The 22,086-nt window shown below is 33.2% G+C and overlaps 1 protein-coding gene across 1 annotated transcript in view; it reads left to right on the top strand.

Moving 5' to 3' along the window:
* Window positions 1-5,856: 5,856 nt before the first annotated feature.
* Window positions 5,857-22,086, top strand: part of LOC132194600 (CCN family member 2) — a 43,611-nt gene continuing 27,381 nt past the window's right edge. Inside the window, exon 1 of the mRNA XM_059615979.1 lies at window positions 5,857-5,980. The gene's annotated coding sequence lies outside the window, so the exon portion shown is untranslated. The remainder of the gene's footprint in view (window positions 5,981-22,086) is intronic.

Raw genomic sequence — 22,086 nt, 5'->3', positions numbered from 1 at the left:
CAACAATTGCAGCGTTCAGCATTCAATTTTTTTCCTAGAACTGATTGGGAAAAATTTATATTTTGAAAAATAGTCTCAAATCTATTATAGAAGGATTATGGAATCATTCGTTAAAAAAAAAATAAAGAAAGTCTCAAATGAACAAATACAACACGTAATACATTCCTAATCTTGCTCTATTTATTTTTCTTCGTAATTTTCTAAGATTAAAGAGAGACAACAAACTATTGAACATTAAAATATTAAAAAAAAAATCATTTAGCATAATTTAATAATCTTTATTTAATCTTACCTTATGAATCAATATCAGAGGATATTCTAATTTCAGCTAGGTTTAAATTTTAACCTATCTATGGTTTATTTCAGGATTATTGTTTTATTGAATATTGGCAATTTGTTTTAAATCAAGTTGATAAAACTGATCATGCAAAACACTTAAGTTTTCATCATTAAAATATTATTTGCAATCAATTTTTACTTTTCATTGAAATCTGTAGTAAAATCCGTAAAATCCTCAACCCAACTTGCTAATTGTGCATCATTTTCATCTCTGCGAAAGAAAGTATTTTGCTGGAAAACTTTTAAGATCTCCTTCTTGCCTCCCTCTAATTTATATTTTTGCATTCCACGCAGCGTCTTCTTTATTCTCATCTGGGAATGCGAATTCAAGAGCTGCTGTGAGTGCTGCTTGGGGAGGTAAAATAATAAGAAGACTAAGAAGTTGACAGCAGCGCGAAAAACCGCACGACTGAATGGCCCATTCTCACTTTTCCCTTCTTCTTTCCAGCGCACAGCTTTATTTTCCCGTCTTAATGCGACGCTCAAAAATTTAGATCCTCATTAAAAAAAAAGTACTTCTTTCCGAGTAATTTAAAAATCTGTATGCATTTTGCACCAATTTTTTATCACTCAACAACGCTTTATTTTTTATTCTTGTAAAAAAAACGAGTGTGTTGATTATGAAATAGACTGTCGAAAATATCGACTGGTTGGCGGCGGCGCTTGTAATACTGCCTGGAATATAAAGAGAGATTGAGAGGCGACGCGCGCCTCTGCCGCCAATATGCAGGGGAATTCGCGGCAACGACTGCACGAGCGCCGAGCCCGTTGGTATTCAGCGGGGACTCACGCATTCCTGCCTTTCATTATTTGCGGCGCAAAAAATAAAAATAAAACACACCCTCTATTATGTATATTTGTAGCCGTGACGCGCCAAACAGTTTTCCATGCAGGAGCTTGTTTTCCCCCAGTGCCGACACTACCGACCCAGAGCCTGAGGAAAATTTAGCCAAATGGAATTATTTCCACTTTTGCTCTTAATGTTATAAAAATTTAAGAAATTGTTTAAAATTTTTGATACTTTTCCACTTTCAATAAATATTCAATATGAAAGACCGAATTTTTACGTATAATTATGATATTATGCAACTTGCAGAACATCAGAGTAGAGCAGGTTGCTGAATTGATTATTATTTTATTCTTTCCACACGAAAACAAAAAATTTCCACAAGACTTTTTATATTTTAATTTGATAACTAATTAATGCTTAAATTCAACTGAAATCTCAAACTTTATTTGACCTGCAAACTCCAACTGGTACCAAATTTTAGCAAAATATACAGGTCAAAATTTATTTCGCAGCAACCCTGAGAGAATACTTCAATAGCCAAAACCACCCAAAGCATGGATATTAAAATTATTAAATAAATCATGTTAATTGGCTAATTTGAATTTGCACCTCACGGCTCTCTTAATTAAATTTGAAATTCGCTGCCCGTGTAGAATATTTTGCAAGAGTTTTATTACAAAACAAATTTAATTGCTGATTTTGAAATAAAATCTCCAAAATACAGGCAGTAAATCTAATTATAAATTAAGTTTCACCACCTTGTACACCTAACTAAAAAAACGATTTATCCTATTTTCCTCTATATTTTCTCTTTTTTCATAGTTGAATAATAACAATTTTTTATTTTCCACCATTTAAGTTCTAAGTTACATAAAATAATACCAAACTTCACAATTTATTTCAGTAGAAAAGCAATTTCGTTAATTGATTCCTGTGCTTACTTTTGAAGTTTTAGTAAATTCAACGAAAAGTGGAATTCATCGTGTCATCTCTTGATATTGGCGTTCCAATAAAGAAGACACGACGCAAAGATGAGAAATCTCAATAAAGTGAATTTCGCAAAGTTGATTGATTGATTTGGGCGCTGCCTGGTCCATGTACGAGAAAAGTTTGACTCTCTCTCTCTCTAGCATTGCGAGCACATTCCTCGGCGCACACCGGGCCGGCATCAATCTTCCTTTCAAAGAGGATTTCGCACTATAAAAGATATAGCGCGGCGGCAGATGAAAAAAAATCCAATCGACAAGAAGAACTTCCGCATCTGATTATGCAAAAACTTTGGTTCGCCACGTGAGTGAATTTCAGCGATTAAAAAGTGGAGAATTGAGATTGAATATGTACAAAAATATTCCAATAATTTGACTTGATTAATGGGATCCCTCTCGTAACTTGTCAGCCAAATTGACGTGATTCAATTTCCGTCTGCAGCTGCAGGGCCTGCAGGTGCCACGAAAAGAGACATGAATTCGACTTGCTAATGATGCGCATCTCAAGTTTCATCACATTTCTCTTCTCTGCCAATGCAAATGCCGCGCCATCAAATCGGGGAAGTGAAATATGGCCCGATTGGCAATTCAAAGTGATGCCCAAAGCAAATTTGAAAAAATTTATTAATCAATCAGAACGAAAAGGTTAATCAATTTCGGAGGTGAAAGGTGAAAAATTCGATTTGTCTACAGAAAAAAACGCATAATTGACAAAAATTAATTCTAAATAATTCAGCATTTTAAATTTTTTTGTGATTTAAATAAATATTTTTATAAGTTTTGAATGAAATGATGAGTCATTTTGAAATATTCATTTCATCTGGCCAATGATTTTGAATTAAAAAGTTTTGTTCGTAATTATTTCTTTCAAAAATAATGCTTACAAAAAACAAACAAATTTAAACAATTGATTTATGTATAAATAATTAATAAAAATTGGAACAAAAGTAATAAAAACCATTAATATTATATTATATTATGTGTCTGTCTTTGCATTTTCAATAAAAAGTATTTCTTATCCTATTAACAAAGTTTTTTTGCCACAGTTTTAAAACCTCCAGAACTAATTTTTTTAAATTGTTTCAAACAATCCCAGCAATACATAGAAAATTTCAAAATTTGGAACATTTATAAAAAAATTTGAAATACAAAATAAAAATTATCTTTGGCCACAGTCAATTTTTCTCTCTGTTATATTAACGCCTTTTGAGATTCCGTTTAATTAAAGCGCCTTTTTTCGGTGAAGCAGGTTTTGATTTCACGCAATAAAATTTCACTGCCCCGGCTCACATGACACATTCGCGCGCAGCCTCGTATTAAATGTTAACTAAAACACGTGCGCGGAGGAATATATTTATTTCCACGTCGGAGCTGCGAGGAAACTGAACACCTTTGCCGCGGCTCGGGTTGCAAAATCTGAAAACGACGAGCTGCTCATCGTTCGTCATTTCGCCGCCGCCGCCACCGATGAGTATATTTGCGATTGAGATTTATTGGGGGTGGAAGCGCCGACTGTTGATTCGAAAGAGAGCGAAATCGCAGAAAGATGAGAGAGATCCGAGTTTCATCGCGAAACGACAACTGGAGCAGAAGAATTTCAATATCACTGTTGCACTGATGAACTCCCCCAACTATCACCGCGGATTTATTTAGATTTTCTTTGTGTTTGAGTAACAGAAATATGAGAATGCGGAGAGCTATGAGTTTCCTCTCTTCGAGTCGACGGAATTGTTGCTTTGAAATGCGAAACAAGTAAAGTAGCAATGGTGTTGTGAAATAAAACGCCTCTCTGAATATAAAGATGGCACTTTATTTAAAAAGTTGGAGGATTTTTTATTTTGTATTTGTGATTAAAATTTAAATATAATAGTTTTTTCACAAGTCAAGCAATTTTTTATTATTTATTTTTCTCACAGTTGATACGATTTGGAAATTTCATTATAATTCTGGTTGCGCAAAATAAAATACATTATCATAGATACCGCGTTATGGACAAGAATATTATTTTTGTCCAAATTATTACAAAAAAAAAAATTCACAGCACATTCTCTGCTAAAGGAGAGTGAACCGGCTGCGACCATTGCAGGACAAAAAAACGTAAAATAAATACTTATTTACATTAAATAATAAAATTTTATACCAAAAATGTTAATATTAATATTTATTGATTAAATTTTAAAGAATTATTCATTTCATTTATTTTTATATTTAGCTTATTTAACAAATTTGTATAAAATTTGATTTATAATTAAATATTTACTTTAGATGTTATAATAGAAAATATTTTACTTTGCGATTAAGAGATATATATAATTTTCACAACCCACATACATAAGTAACATAAACTCATTTTATCAAATTCTGTATTCAGTTTGATTCTTGAAACAAAAATATGTTATTAGGACTGCAGATGCAGATGTAAATAAAAAACTAGAATGATTTGCAAGAACTGTAAAATGAGGAATAAATAAATAATTTATGAAATTAGTTCTGGTATATTTTATGTGACCGATGTAACAAGTGTTTGCGTGTAATATTATATATTTTTGCTAATTTCACATACTTGAGGTTGGGCGTAATTCCAATCAAAAATTTTCGTTGTCTGATGTTTTAATTGCTTGAACTAATTTTCATGATTTAGATGATTTTTTTGTTAGTTGTCGATTTCCCTCTCTCAGGAAAGCAGTAGCAGTCGCAGGCCTGCTAAATCTGATGGGGGCGATCAGACGGTGACCTTTGGACCCACTTGAGGGGGGGGGTCAAGGGAGAATAGGTTTGTTTGTTGGGATTTCAAGGTTGAGGAAGGTGAGCGGCTGCGGCCTATGAATGGGAACTATGCCGGCATTTGACTGGAATGTCTGATATGGAAACTGCAGAAAACTGCCTGCAAATTCTTCCAAATCTGTGGCAGTGATCAATGATTATGTTTGACATATTTTTATTTATATAAAAATTTGATAAAATATTTATTATTGTGGACAAATAACCATAGCAATATTTGTAATGTATAAATTATATAATTTATTCAATTCAATTCAATTTATTTTTCTCCAAACAATTAAGTCAGAACAATCAATAATTTAGTAGTATTTTATAATTTGTTAATTCAATTTGCACACTTTCTTCTTTCATGCGAGGAGAGTTGGATTTTTGCAGCCATAATGTGATTTTGTATCCTGTTAATTTGTTTCTATCAACCACAACCACATTGCCTAGTGCATTTATAACTTTATAAATAATAGCAGTGCCACGCCATAAACATAGGTCAATAATAATAATATTTAATTTGTTTCTTCCTCATCAACGTTTTTCCATCAAATGTTTATCATACCGATTAATACTGAAAATTGTTGTTAGTGTTTTTCTGTTCTAATAAGTGAAGAGTAGTCTTTGCATGAGTTGTCAAGTGTAATGCGCAATGTCAAAGTTTATATTTTTAGAGGTTTTTTACGCGGTTTTACTGAAAGTTTGCAAAAAAATCTTGGCTGTATAGAACATTCCACAATTTTTATTTAAAAAAAAAAAGAAATTAATTTTTAATTGCCTTTAAAAATGTATCTTTATGAGTCTCAAAAATCGAATTTAAATGTGAAAAATTAGAGCAAACATGCTTAAAAGAATCGTGATTAAATTTTGTGTGCCCTTCAAAAGTTGGGAGTTGTTGACAGGTGGGTGAGGCGCGCATGTCAGGCGCGGCGGCGGTGGCGAGTCTTCGTACCCTCGACTCGGCTCGTTCACTTCAGTCAGTGGCAAGCGAGGAAGGGCTTCTCACCATCGAGAGGGCACACCACGTTCTCCAAGCCGAGTGCAAGAGCAAGGCGCATTTTCCCATCAGCGAAATCACCAAAATTAACCACAAAGGCCGGTAAGAACCATAAATTTTGTAATTTTATCACTCTTAAAGCAAAAAACTTTAACAACTTTGGTAAACAATTTAGAAATTACGATAACAATTCTTTCCTTATGATAATTTGCACTCATATAAAATTAAATTGAATTCTCCCTGTAAAATTTAGGATTTTTGTCGAATTTTTAGTGCAAATACTAAAAATTTACAAATTAAATCTTAATTTGAAGCGTAGATAATTTTTGTTTTTTACTATAAATTTGTAATCAGAGGAGCGTAATTTGAACCGGTTGACTTTTTTTGCCAAGCTACTAGTGTGATGAAATTAGAAGCCGGCACATGAATAATGTGCCGTGCCCTCCCCAGACGCCTAATAAAAAGCGCCGTAAAAAAGCATGCAGAGCTATTTTGTCAGCCGCGCTAACGAAAGCAAATGCGAGTGACGAGTTTTCGGCTGCTCTGTTGTCGTCGCGCTGCAAATTTACAGCGCGACGATCATCGCTTTTTACGGCGCCGCACGCACTTCACTCTCGCGCGATGATAAGAAGACGTTTTGACACGCTGACGACGCGCGTTCATGTTGCACACCGCCAGGCTAATTTTGTTCAGTGCGTGCGCCGAGCACGCAGGAAAAACGACAAAATCTCATCACGCTGAGATTTGCTGCACGATGGCAAATTGGCCCATCAGGAAGCACAATTTTCATCTTCTGAATTAAGAAAGTTCAAACCTCACATTTTTTCAATTCTTTAAATTAATTTTTCTAAGTGGGACAGCAAAGTACTTTACCTTTTTTTATTTTAAATTCAAGTTATTTCTATAAAAATATCACTTTCTAGCAATTCCCATATATTATTATACACTTGTTTTGAAGGATTATCGCAAATCAGCAATGGCAAAATGCAAACTAGATTTCATTTTTAGGTTTCCTCCAAAATTTTGCTTTATATAAAATTTGTTTGGTTCATAATTATTGTAATTAATGTAAAACAAGCAACAAAACAGTGGTTGCTATATTATTTAATCTTTTTCCTGTTTTGCTGAGAAATATCATTTTAAGAGCACATAGTATGGAAAAAAAAACAGTCAAGAAAAGGAATTTTGCTATAGGGAATTTAAATTTAAAATCGGATTTTCCTCAACGGATTATGTGAGTTGCTTATTTAAGGCCTGCTTATTGACATCTACAACTCCTGTTTGCGGCAAATCGGCCCGAAATTTTTGGACCCAGATTTTTTTATAGATTCCTACCTATCAGTAGAGTTGATTGCACAAAGAAAAATGGGGGGTAGCGCCGATTATTCTTGAAATATGATTTTTTGAATTTTTACATTGCGTCTTATGGAAATTTTTGTTTTTGGTGATTAAAAAAAAACTGCCCGAAATTTTTTGCTCAAAATTTCACAAAATGATAAGCGAATGACCCTAAACAGATTAGCAGAAAAAAATTTGAGGGTTCATGGGGCAAAAAAATAACATTGGGCATATGTGCGATCAAAAAAAACCTCCTTGGTACTCTTAGCATTGCAATAAGGAGTCCTTAACAATATTATTTTTTACTTAAAAAATAAGCAAACCACAAAATCCATCGAAGATAAGCCGATTTCTAATTCATATTACCATGAATCAACCCTCCATATGGAAATTCTATCTCAAAAAAGAGTTTGATTATTGATTGATTTGTGGCCGGCTAATTTTTTTGGACAATTATCGAGGGTTTAATGACTGTTCAGATCAACGTTAATTTTTCCAGTGGTATGCAGTGCATGTTAAAGATTGTTTATTTTGTGCTGATATCAATATAAATAAAAATTATCTGAACTCAATTAGATAGATTAAAAAATAATAATGCCCCGAATACAACATAAAAGATTTACCTCTTTTTTATTACTTTTAAATTTAATCATAAGTAGTAATTATAATAAAATTTAAAAATAAATTAAAAAAAACTTTTGTTAGAAAAAAATAGAATTTATTTGTTTAATTAAATGTTTTTGCTATTTAAAATTATTATTGACATAAATTTACAAAAAAATTTATTCTTTACAAAGTTATATTAAAAATTAGAGTAATTTCAGTTTTATTTAAATACAAAATTTTCATTAACAAATATGAATAAAAATAACCTGACATCATATAAATTATTAATACATAGATAACTAAAATCATCTTGAGGTTTTAGGAATTAGAATTTTTTTTTTATTAAACAGAGATCATAGATGAAATTGAAATTAAAAAACATTTAAATTGCATTTCTTACAGTTTTTCGTGTCTCGTCCTTTACAATTTAAATTGATTGTATGTCATGGTGTGGTTTCTTTCAAATATGGAAAAAATATTATATAACGTCCTGGCTTTGAAAGGAATCTAGGAATCTGTTACCAATTTGGAATTCGTCAATGTATAGAAAACTTGAAATTGTATTTGTGCCCACAGAGGGAAGGAAATTCTGTCGTCTTTAGTCGCGAATTAATTGTTTGAAGGGCACGCGGCATCAAAATTTTGGCACGTGACATCTGGGCGGGCGCGAGAGACGAGATTTCTCGCTTTTAATCACCGCGCTCGCTCGCTCCGCACCTGCCTCGGCGCGAAACAAGTGCTTTTCTAATGAGAGTCAAACGTAACTCGCACACAGACAGTCATTATGCAAAACACGACTCGTGTGTTTGTTCCACGTGAACGTTGCCGGCGGCGCATCTTTTATTCATCTGATTTTTTTTTTCAATCGTCCGTCACTCTGCGGACCAAAGAAGAAGAAATGGACCTTCTTGGATTGCTCCGACGCCATTAATGTAATTGCCTTCCGCGTGTATTTTTTTCCTCCTTGCTCTCTATTTCCAGACCGGGTTTTTGATCAATGGCCGCACGCATCCTATTAAATTATGCAACAACTTAGTGCGCTGCAACCCACGCCGGGGATTTGTTCAAGAGAGAAGGATTGTGTCGAGTTTCTAGAGGGGTTTCCATAGCTTTCGTGCCCACGGGATTATCGTCCTCATGTCCCCGGCCGACCTAATTAAAATTGCAAATCTAATGTGCAGCGATTTTCATAATGGCCGTGATGGGATCGGAAAAATGATAATATCGTCCCAGCACAGTCGTTTAAATATTCAATATTAAAGGTTTTTACAATGTCACACAGAAAATAATAATAAAAAAAGGGGTTTTCCCCAAGAACTACCAACTTAAAAAAATTTGGTTAAGTTTAACAGTAACAATTATAATCGTAATTTAAAGTACGTTTATCAAAATTTAATAAAATTAAACATATAATATTAAATTAACAATCCATTATTTCTATTTAAAATTTTAAAAAAAATTTAAATTTATTTTAAATACATAACACTGTTTTAACTATTTTATTGGTTTTATAATTTGTTTTTAAAGTAATTTAAAAGTTTTATTTAAAATTCAATAAATTTTCTTTGTACCAATGTTTCTACATTTAAGATAATGAAACATCATACTTTTAAGTACTTATTTCCAGAAGTGCTTGAGTAAAAATTATTGATTTTTATGGCAAAATAGTTTGATAAAAATTTCTAGCCTGATTTGTGATATTAAGCTGGGAGAACAACATGTAAAAAAAGTAGAAATTACGTGAAGATAATCTAGGAAAAGTATTTAAGTGAAGATCTACTTATGTTTAAGACATATTCAGACTTTCTGACATAATTAAGCTTCACAAATATAAATTATATTCTTCAATAACGCACTGATATTATTTATCAGCGTGCCTGGAGCTCTCGGAAATCTGTTCACGTACGTAATTGTAAGCATTTCCAATCTATTTTTTTTTGTTCCTACCTGAAGCCAGCAAGGATCAAGTTTGCCTGCCTTTTAATTGAAAATCCAATCGCGTCTTTTGCTGCTTATAACAGAGGCATTCAAATTAGTTTCGCCGGTAGCACCGAAACTCCATTAAGGAGACGCGCGGACAAAAAGCTTTTGCTCGGCTAATCCCCAAAGATTTTGCCAGCGACGAGAATTTTTCCAATGGATCTGTCTGTGTTGTATTTGTTGAGCGAGCAAGCAGGAAAAAAATTATTCATTTTACAACAAGAAAAAACCAGCTAATACAATTAAACAAATTTTTAAAATTAACTAAATGATGAATCAAAAATGAAGAAATCCTATGATTCAATTAATGATTTATTAATTCCAAGCTAATGAATAATTTTAAATTGTAATCATAAATAAGAGTTTTATTTCTTTTACTTTTTACCATGACATTTTTATATTTAAAGATGAAATTTTCCTTGACGGGTTTTTTGTAGATTTCATCTGAAATTAATTCACACAATATCTTTGAAATACATCAATTCTTCCTGATTCCTTTCTCACCGAGAAGATTTATTTGCACATTTCCTTTCCATCATCGCGACGATCGAAGTTAAATTCCCATCAAAAAGATTGATGGCTGCGTTTTTTTTCCTCTGCTGCTGAGATGTTTGTGTCAGCAGAGGCGCGAAAATAGCGACGGACTTTTCTTAAGAAAAGTAGCAACCCTCGACCAAATTGGGAGAGCTCTTTTTTTTTATTTTTCACCACGTCTCTCATTCTCCAACCTGGCGAGGAGAAATAAAAAAAAAAAGCGAAGAGAGAGAAATAAGAAGGAAAACAGAGGCGGCACTTCTTCATCTCGGCGTGACACTTTCTTGCCGAGCGAGCGACACACGCCGAAAGGGTTAAAAGCTTAAAAGAGGCGGGGAAAAAAATCCGGGCTCTCCGTGTATAGTCTCAGTCAGTTGTGCACGTCCTCCGAATTATCTCGACCGCGCCGCGACTTCAAAAGATTAGACTGGCTTGCACGAGAGGAAATACGTAAACGCCGAGCTAGTCTGCCGCTTTTTATCACCGCTCTTTGCTGATGATGTGCACTTCTTGAATCGCTAAAGCTGCCGGCCGGAATGCGAGCAATTGGATTTCCTTTGAGGCTCGCACAGCAAAACCTACGTCTCTTGCACACTTTATCCGTTCGTTCTTTATTTCTCGCAACTACTTCATAATAGCAGGAAAAAGCGCACATTCTTGCAAATCATTGATCGTTGTTTGCAGCAGCGCAAAAGAAAAAAAAATTATGACGTAGAATTAATTGAAACGCAATAATCAATAATATTGTTTGCTCGTCATTGTTATTTATATTTTTAATTCATGTTTTTTAAAGCTCTTTATCTTTATTATTGGTATAAAAGGCAGCCAAAGGTAAATAAAAATTAAATTTATTTTAAAACAGAATTACACTTACAGATTATAAGAATATTAATTATATTTTTTACAATTTTTAATTTTTAAAATATTTGATTCAATTATTTTTATTAATAATTATTGTTTTTTTGTTCAAAGTAAGGTGAATTTTGTCAAAATTGCATGGCCAAATATTTTATTCAACACTTAATTATAATATATATAAAAATCAATGACGTTGGTAGGTATGTGTAGAAAATATGAGTAATTAATTTTCAGTTTGTTTGCCTCTTTTGACACATTAAAGTAAGAATTAATTCACATGCCTGGTTTAATTAATCTCTCAAAACGAAATTAAAAGAAATATTCAAGCATCTTATACCATTTTAATTAAATACTTTTAGTTGTAAAATACAAACAATAAGACAATTTATTTAATACAGAAACAATCTTCACAATTTAGTGCACAATAGACACTTTTGATTTAGATATAAAGTTTATAGATTATAATTGATTTTATTTTAAAGCCTGACATAATTTCTGGGTTCTATGAAGTCCCAAAGACTATAATTTCTTAATTTGTGAAAGCCCTTAATCTATAAACAAAGGGGATCGTTATTTATAATCGTTTTTATGAGCCAGCAGAGAAAAATCTCAACGATCGTGAGAATTCAAAGAAAACTAAACAGGTAAACTTCGTGACAAAAGTGACAGACTGGAAACTAAATTAATTCTTGATATGCAGATTGCCGACAAATTATTGACATACAAAATTTTATTTCAAAAGGAAAAAAATATTCATTCTATTTCAAGGAAGATTTTTTAAACTTTTTTAATCTGTTTGTGAAATCCGAGACGTCACAAACATGAATGGCGTAGTTTTGCTCAAAAGCGACATCCTACAAAGCCATTCAGACAGACGTAATTTCTATTCGTTTCATCGTCACGCTTTAATTAATCCGATTGCAGGTGCTCGAGCGTGTGCGCCGGCAAACGTCTTAATTAAGCAGACGGCGAGGCAGTCCGTGTGTGAGTAAAAGTGTCTGCAGGATTGATGCAATGCGGCGCAGCGTATGTGTGTGTTTTCCGCCGGTTGATGCCGAGCTGCCGGCGCGCAATTAAATATCATCTCCTGCTCCGTCAGCCAGGCGCTCTGTCTGTGTTCCTAGTTCGCTCGAACGCAATTTGATTAACATAAATTTATCGGCGCATTGCCAGTTGAGCGGCTGTTTTAATGAAAGGCTTTGCAGCGCGATCGACGAGTTTTGACAAAGCCTGCCTGCGCTTCTCTCCTGCGCCCCCGCGGCAACTCTACCGCCAAATTGCCTAGCATTTTGGCCGCACCGCCTTTTAATTGCGTTGGGAATTGAGATGACTCGCCGTGAATTTATAGTAGTTTCTAATCAAAATTCACTCACATGTGAAAATTGGTTCACCAAGATTTTTTACACTAAATTTAAGAAAATCAAGTTCTGGTTTTTTTTTCATGCTGCTATCTTAAATTTTAATTTACTATTAAAAATACCAATTTTTGAATGTAAATGGTTCGTTTCTGTGGAAGCAAATTAGAATTTAAAACCTCTCTCGTCCATTTTCACTTTTTTTGCGAGTCACTTGCACAATTTTATTTTTTATTCAATGATTTTTTAAAAAAATAATTAAGTGTAATTTGTTTGTAATCTATTAATGTAGCTATTTTATTTTTAATTATTGACGTTTATTTGTAGTTTGCTTATTTTTTTTATTTAGATTTTATTATTATATTTTTAATTTTTATTTTCTTTCTTTATACAGAAATTATAATTTAGATAGCTTACTATTTTCTTTTTTGAATTAAAATATAATTTCTTTAAGAAATGAATAAAAAGAACTCTAAACTGCCGTTTATTAATCATGAAATATCAATATCACTAAATTTCGGGTTACGTTGTCAAAGCGGATTTATATAATTATAAAATGAATTATCATCAAAAGAAATATCTTATCAGACATTTATGTGATAGTGCCTTAAAATGAAAATTTTTAAGGATTCATTTATTAATATAAATGAACAAAGACACTTCAATTTGTTATGCTTTTAAATAATAAAACAATTGAAATTTGTAATAGAGACTATTAAGTTTAATTCCAAAAACTAAATACAAAGGAAGATACATATATAGAAAAGTATTTTATTTTATTTTTGTTCAAAAGCCAACTCGTAGGAAAGCATCCCAAAACTTGTCATCCTATGGAAAATGCTCATTAACTCCTACTAATGAACCAAAAGTGCTTGTGAATGAGAAACCTGGCTTTTCGAGGGCGACAGCACTTGCTAGACTCGAATCAGCACAAAAAAGAGCCCTCGACGGCGTGCAGCGTAATTTGCGCGACGACGAAACACACAAGAGTCGCGCTAAAAGTGATGATTATGCAGCCCGCTCGCCGCCTTTGTCAGGCGTGATGCATACCTGTCTTTCTTCAACAGCCTTTGTGTGCCGGGAAACGGCCCTTGACGGCGAAATCTGGGTCAACTAGGCCGCCGATTTGCAAATGGCAAACAACTTGAAAACACATACACAACACGTTGCCTTAATTAGCCGAGTAACTAACCGAGAAAGTGGGCAGGCAACCCCTTCAGCTCCTAGAGCTGCTTCAACTTTTGCAAATTCACACTTCTTAGTCAGACAGGGACAGGTGAGCAATTTTATGGCCTACATGTCACACGCGCTCAATCATGTCACCTAATTATTCTGCAGGAATAAAGTTCAATCAAAATTTCAAAATGTATAATAATAAAATAATTTAAGACCATTAATAAGTACTGCGACTAATCGCCTTGACTTGGAATTACGTTCCGAGACAACGAGATATTTGAGACAAAGCCGGTGTAAAAAAGTTAGAAAATTCCTGTTGTGATAATAAACAATTTTAATTGAGGGCGAAAATTTCCCAAAATTATTTTTACACCGGCTTTGTCTCAAATATCTCGTTGTCTCGGAACGTAATTCCACGTCAAGGCGATTAGTCGCAGTACTAATTGATTATTTCCCGTTTCGAGTGGTCTCTTTGGGTTTTAAATTCTCAAAAAATTTAAGACCAGTAAATTTGAAAAAAAGTTTGAAGTAAAATCGGAGTCAATTATGCGATCATAGAAAATTTACATTTAACAATATTTTTTCTACATAGAAATGAATAGAGGGTCAAGTCAACTAGATTTGTCTGAATATAATTAAAAAATCTAATCAAATATTTAAAGGTCTTGTACCTAAAAATATGTGATTTTGATATTTTTTTTATTCAATTGAAAAATCAATACTAACTTGGCTTTTATGGGAACTTTATGTTCATGATTCATTGCTTTTATGCTGGAAATTATTTTCTCCTTTAATCTAAATTATCATACTAATTGAAAATGAATGGAAAAAAAGAGTTTTTTTTATCAAATCATTATAAAATTTTGTGGGGAGCGAAATGAGAGACATTGCGAGTCGTCATGAATAATTGACGGTGGTGCTATTAGCCGGCAATGCAATTACCGGCAAATATGCGGCCGCTTTTTAAACGCCTGGCGCCGCACCACTATCAAGCGCCATTAAATTTGGAGGAGGACTAAATACGTGCTGTGCTGACTCGGCCGTATTAAAGCGGGTGGAATATGGCGCGGCTGGCAGAGCGATATGCGCCGCCGGGAGAAAGAGGAGGCGGACGTCGCCGAGAGCTTTCTTATCGCCACACAAAGCTACTTAGCAGATTAGGCGCTCCCTGATATGCACCACGAAACACACACACACTTACACCCTCCGTCAGTCCTGCAAACAACCCTTCGTGCAGGCCACCCTTCTGCTGAAACCACGCCCTTGTTTACGTTCGACTCGCACTCAAACATAATTCAGATTTTTTCCCATTGCTTTAGAGTTTCTTGCATTTATATAAAAAAAAAAATAGGAATTTTGGTTTGATAAAAATTGGTTTAATTTTGGCAAATCACGCTCTAATTTTGACTTTTTTCAGCTGATTTAGTTGAAAAATAAAGGAACTTTTTATATTTAACATACGCATGAAAACCTCTAAGGAAGATTAATGAAAAAAGCGGTATAGGCAAATATTTATGCTTGACACCTGACACGTCCTTGTTAACAACTCGGTACACACTCGCTGGAAACGTTTATTCTTAGTAAAAATTCATGCTTGAACTTTTAATTCTAGAAGATGATACTGATATGGATAAAAATACAATAATAAAACATAAAAAAAAAATTTAAAAAAAAACAAATTAGTTTACAAAATTTTACTATCATTTATTTATTCAATTTTAATTTTTTATTTTACATACTTTTAGATTATTACGATATTTATCATATTTTAATCAAGTTTGATATAATTTATTTTCAAAAATCAAGTAAAGTTGAATTCCATTAAAATCAAAACCATTCATTGTATTGTAAAAAATATTATATAATATATATAAAAAAGTAGTTGAAATATTGTTGATAAAACATTACACTGTAAATCTGAAACATCTGAACGTTTTGCATGTGTATAAATTAACATAATTTTTTAACTCGCTATTTATTTATGCATGATTGTCTGAATTTTACACTTACTTAGACTTGAGAGAAAAAGAACAATTTAAAAGTTTTGTATCTCCTGTTCTAATTCCCCATGAAAAAGCCGGTTCCAATAATTGATGTTGAAGGAAGCCGAACAAAAAAACGGCAGGAATCACAACTTTTGACGAGGAAGGAGAAACTTGCTGCTGAGAATGGGGTCGGCTGCAGCAAAAGGCGTTCATTTTCTGCCAGTTAGGGCGAGAGCAGGAAAACAAGCAGCCGCGCGAGTTAATGAGTTTGCAATCACAAACACACTCTTTTTGCTGCGCTAGGCGACAATGGGCGTGTTCGTGGGAGATTGCGCCACGTTCTGTGGGTTCAGCGAACTCGTCGTCGCTTCATTAGCCGCCCTAATGGCACGTTGCCTTCGACAATCATACACACCGCATGTCTGCCTCTTTATTTCGCTCCCTTGGTATAAGTGAAGCAACTCGAAGATAAGTAGCCTCGTTTCGCAACCCTCGGGGCCAGATCCTTGTCAACATACCCTGCGGCCCGGATCAATTCAATTGATTCGAAGCCGTTCTCGGGAAACTCAATACGTTGGACGAAAGTCTTCGATGATTAAATTTCCCTGAGCAAATTCGTTATTTACGTCGCAATTTGAGAATCAATGAGACTTACCCTGGAGAAATATCAATTCTAAGAAGTCGTGAATTTTTCTCCTCAATAAATGATTAATTAAAATTCATGTATTGATGAAATCAAAAGGAATTTAAAAGAGGAAGTAAAAAATCCAAATATTGATTAAATTAGCATTAAAAAAATATCTTTATTTATTTCGTAGGATAAAAAAAATCTCCAAAATTAAATTAAATTTGTATTTGTGTTCTTTTTTCATATATCCTGTACGTCGCAAATTGTTATCAAACAAAAAAAATGAAATTGTAATTTTCATTTTCTCTTTACAATGAATATTTTGGTAGAATTATTGACATTTTTTTCTCTAATTTCTTTTAAATTACTTATATAATGTTGTAATTGATGAAATTGTCATGAATTTTGCCGAATACCGCATTTTAATTTGATCGATTTTCCGTTTTTTTTTTACCATTTAAAATGCAAGCGTTTGATCATTGGAAATATATTTGATCATCTTTCACTGTGGAACGTTCACTGACTTTGGATATGAAATCGATATCATCGTTACCGTTTTCCTTTCGCCCCGGCAAAATTTACGAACGCGCACAACATTCGCGAGAGACGCCGAAATGAACAAAGCACACAACCCTTTTGCAGAAATCGACAAGAGCAGTGCACAACGACGGACGGATTTCGTCCTCATCAAAACTCGCAGTTTTGAGATTTACAGCGCTCGGCTCGCAAAACGCAAGCATTGTTTTTCAACAACTCTTCAAACCCGCGCGAACCATTGCGCTTGCTCGTAATTTAATGACATGCACACTCGTGTTCCCAAGTTTTTTTTAACATTTTGTAAGGAAAAGTTAATCAAATCCAACTTTAGGTGCGTCCACATTTTAATGGAACAATTTTATGCTCCTTAAATTTAAATTAATTAATTAATAACTTTCATGGGAAAAGTTTTCCTACCACAAATGAGTCGAATTTTTTTTTTTTGAATATCAAAACAATTTATAATGACCCTAGTTAATATTTATCCTTGCCCAAAGCGATGTTTTGTTTTCCTCTAAATTTTAATTTTAGATCCCACATAGACTCTACTGTTAATATTCTTATCTAACAGAACAAAATTAAATAGAATTGAATTGAAATTGCATTGGAAATTAAAAACTACACGGTCATGGCTTGCTTGAAATGTGATTGCGCTAAGTAATTTAAAAATTAACTGTGGTTTAATTATTTTTTAAAACATTTTTAAATAATATTATAATTATAATTATTTATTGCTTTTTAAAAGATATAATTTTAATGTTTTTTTTGTTACTATTTTATTTAATATCAACAATTTACAACAAATTTTGATACTTGTGAATATCGCTTTTCATGCAAAATTAAAATGATTTACTTATAAATCACACTTTTCTTTATAAATTTTTCACAATCTTTATGGCTAATTAAATTTTTAACTAAAAATATAGCTTGGATTCTGGTAAGGCATATTAATAGTTTCACATTGCATGGATTAATTAAATTTTTAAGCTAAACTTTTAAATACTAAATATATGAAGTTTACCTTTGGTCAATTTAAGATCAAATTTATGCATTTAAAAAATATTTTATTTTGCAAATCCATACGTCCATAATTAAATGAGTATGTACAGGGATGTCGCTCTAAAATGCATTAAATTACAAAATAACCGTAAATGTACAAAGTAAGAATCAGAAAATACAAACCAGTTTCGTCAAAACTATTTCACACACATTTTTTACAAAGGCATTGAAATTAAAACAATTCAAAATTGCAAAATGTATTCTGGAATAAAGATACCCTTTTATTTAATTTTTAAAATCTAATCACGATAGGGAAAAGTTGATCGTTCTCTTTTCCTCCCACTCTTTTTTTTACTTGGCGACTTGTTTCACCGAAACACAAAAGAGCACGGAGGCGGCGAGAGTTGGCCTCGTTCTCGAGCACCAAAGAAAATATGAGAAGCCAATTGCTCGAGTTTTATTTTCCGTGTGTTGATGCAACTCGGAGAACTCGGCTTATTTCAATCAGTGGCGCACTTTATTTCCTCTCTTTTTCTCTGCTCCCTCGCCATTGATTTGCAGCTGATACAAACATTGAAAGTTTTTGTGCGCGGCGAGGGTTTGTATGTGCGAGATCAAATCAAAGGCGTGATGGATGCGATAGGCCCTTTTTTACAACCCATGGTGCGGCCGGGAACGAGGACTTCTTCTTTCTCTCACCTGCTCTCCCTTCTTTGTGCTTCCGAGGTGCGAATTCGCGCGGCAGACATAACTTCCACGAGCACTTTGAAAACAAACATATCCGAGCGCGCTTTATGATGTGGACGCAAAACTTTGAATAAAGAGCCGCATAAATTCGAAAGGGATGATGCGCCTCGAGAGTAGCTTGCAAATTTCACTTCCGTTTGCACAGAAATTTCCGGCGCATGCCCAATAAATATAAGAGCAAATTTTGTGAAATAATAGGCAAAATTTATAAGTCGAAGAAAACCAAGGATTTCAATTTTTGAAACAATATTTATTGACAGTAGAAATGAGAATATTTCACTTTGTTCGTCATTTCAACGAGAGGAGTAACTCTATTGGCAATATTTTTGATCAAAATTATGCTATAATAAGTTAATTTTATTCAAACAGTAAAAAATAAAAAGTTAAATTGTTAAGTAAGAGGGAAAAATGCACAATCATTGTAATTTATATGCTCTTAACGAAAAAAAAATGATGATTTATTTTTAGTCGTTTTAATTAAAGGATTTTCATTTAATAAGAAATTCCACCCCTTTTAACCCATTCGTTTGCTACATAATTACAGAATATTAAAAATAACAATTTTTTATTTTTGTTTTTAATAAAATGTGGCTAATTTGATATCAGCTAATTTAATCAGGTCACTAAGCTTAAAAGTACAACACAACCTCTATAATTAAATTATTCACGCAAGAAAGATTTGCAAAACTTATATCCTTAGAATTATTACACTGGTGCAGAAAATTCAAGCTAGAGGGAAAAAAAGAGTGCAGGAATAAGAGCATGCAAAATTTCCAATGAGCGTTGTTTCACTGCAAAACGCATGGATGGATATGCGTGCAGATGGGTCAAGTACCCTAACAATTAATTTGTGCCTCGAATGAGAAACGCTCATTGAAAATTTATGCATGGCATATTCCCTAAGTAGGTTTTTATCGTGTTTGCAATGAATTTCTACACCGGTAAATACCCTTTGGGTGAAGTTAGCGCACTTTTATGCATTAATTATTTTCAATTCAATGCTTTTTTGCTCGTAAATTTATGGAGAGACAATTACTGTCCACCAATTTTAAGGGGAGAATTAATTTATTTGTTTATTAATAAAATTTGTGTTCATTGTTACTTAATTATTTATATTTACTAAATTTTCTATTTATTAATCGATACATTTCACCACAAGAAAGTAAACTGTAAAAAAAATCAGAATCGCGCATCAAATCAAAAAAGTACGAACTCATTAAAAAAAATGTGGATTCGATAATTTATGTACAATGCTGGAAATACGTTAGAAATAATGATTGATACACATTGCAAAACATAAATAATTTAACATTCATAAAACAAATTTCAAACTTCTTGGGGACATAATTTTGCATTTCTTATTCATTTTTAGTCTGCAAATAATAAGTATTTGTTTAATAACATTAGATTCGGGATTTTTTGATAACACAAAAATGATTTTTAATTTTAATTAGATCACAATATTGTTTTGAAATTTTCCTAAGATTAGTCCAAAAATTTATGATATAATTTTTAGCTTGAAACACTACTGAACTTTCATCATCATCAATAATCAAAGCGGAAATCAGACTATCACTGCAAAGTTTTGACATGGAGCTAATTTGCATTCGGATGTTTTGGCGCAACTGTATAATATATCACAAGCATAAATTCAATTTCAAGGCTCAATTGTTGTGTACATTATATACAGAGAGCGTCTCCTCCTCTCCATTATTATCAACGAAATGATCTCTGCGCTACGTCTTAACAGTGCGCAAAGGAATTCTGTGCAGCATTAAACTGCCAGGCTGTCTCGCACTAAAGCCCACATTAACCAACGAGAGAGGGAGGGAGAGAGACGGAGAGAACAAACAAAATTTGGCCCGTGCATTATAATCTCTTGTTTTTGGTACAAAATTTTTATAAATTTCAGTGCGGAAAATAAATTGGTCGCTAAATGGTAATTTTTTCAATTGGAAATTTTCACATTAAATGAGCTGAAATAGGATTTAACCGTTTTTTATTGTGAAAAGAATTCTTGAGACTCTATTGTTTAATATCAGTGCAAACTTATTTTTATTATTCACTGTTAAATCTTTATAGACAAATTTTTATTGCTTGGAAACAATTCTTTTACTTTACTAGTTGTGTTTTGGGGAAGTCATTCGTCATTCGTAATTTTATTCAAGTCACAAAACAAAATTATTTTTTTCTTCTTCTTTCTCTTGATTTATTCAATGCATGCACAAAATATTTTTTAATTATTTTCGTTTTTAAAGGGCAATTCAAAGTTTAAATTTAGCCCCACAAATATTTTTGATTGCTTTCCATGGCAATATTAAAAAAAAAAATTGACAAAAAGTCATTGAATTTTATTTCTATTAGTTTGATGAAAATGGAAGAAATAATTTTTTTGGAAATGAAGAGATCGGGCTTTTCCTTGTTGCAAAAAATTGTTTTTATTCAAAAACAAAACAATTTTTGCAACGAGGAAAAGCCCGATCTCTTCATTTCCATGAGTGTCAACTTCTTCAAACAAATATTTTTTTTTATTTTTTTTTTTTACTTCTTTTAATCACTCAATTTTCATAGAATCTCACTTTATTTGTGAAGGAAATGAACTCATTTGATGCCAAGTGACTAAAATCCACGAGCCCAGAGGGAACATTCAGATAAATAGGGACAAAATTACAACCTGGCGAGTTAACGCGAGTTGGCATCAGAGTGTGTTAATGAGTGGCAAAGTAACTCATTTACGCGCGTACAAAGAGACCGAGTAAATGAAGTGACGAGACTTTTCAGCTCTGCGCGGCCACTCTAAATATTTGCCCGTTTAATTTGGCGTAATGGAAACGGCAAACGGGCCTCGCGTGGTTTGCTCTCGCGGTCGCCGCGCCGTGTATTCGATCTATAAATTGTCGCGTGTGCGTCGCCCGCGCCGACAATATCATCAAATCTCGCGCCACCGCAGCCTCGTTTCCCGGCCACTTTTCGATCCTTGTCTCTTGCTCTCGGCTCGTCGCGTCCATAAATGCACCGTGGCCGTCCAATTACGATCGCATGCACGATTTACGTTCGGCCGTTGACGCTGCGCATAAAGCTAAATCAAGAGAGCCTCGATCAGGCCTGAAAATTTAAATTGGCATTAGTTTTTGTTACTGAAAATGGTCCTTTTTTATGCGGTTTCTTTGTGTTTTAATTTCCAAATGTACAAAATTCAATTGATCTATATGAATAAACGCCAATGGTGTGCAAAAGTAATGTTAATATTTAATTCCAATTTTTAGTAGAATTTTATACAATCGAGGGTTCAGTTCATTAATGGTGGCTGGTGACTTAAATTTCAATTTCATGGCTCATAGGTGTGCAGCAGGATATTGTTTTTCTGAAATAATAGAATACTCAACAACAATAAAACGCCGCCGAGGAAAAACTCAAATTTCAAAATTCAATTTTATAGTTATTCTGTTAGACAAAAACATGTCA

This window comes from Neocloeon triangulifer, unplaced genomic scaffold (assembly GCF_031216515.1).
Source record: "Neocloeon triangulifer isolate White Clay Creek 2 clone unplaced genomic scaffold, ASM3121651v1 ptg000008l, whole genome shotgun sequence".
Taxonomy (NCBI): domain Eukaryota; kingdom Metazoa; phylum Arthropoda; class Insecta; order Ephemeroptera; family Baetidae; genus Neocloeon; species Neocloeon triangulifer.
This window is presented reverse-complemented; position numbering and strand designations above follow the sequence as displayed.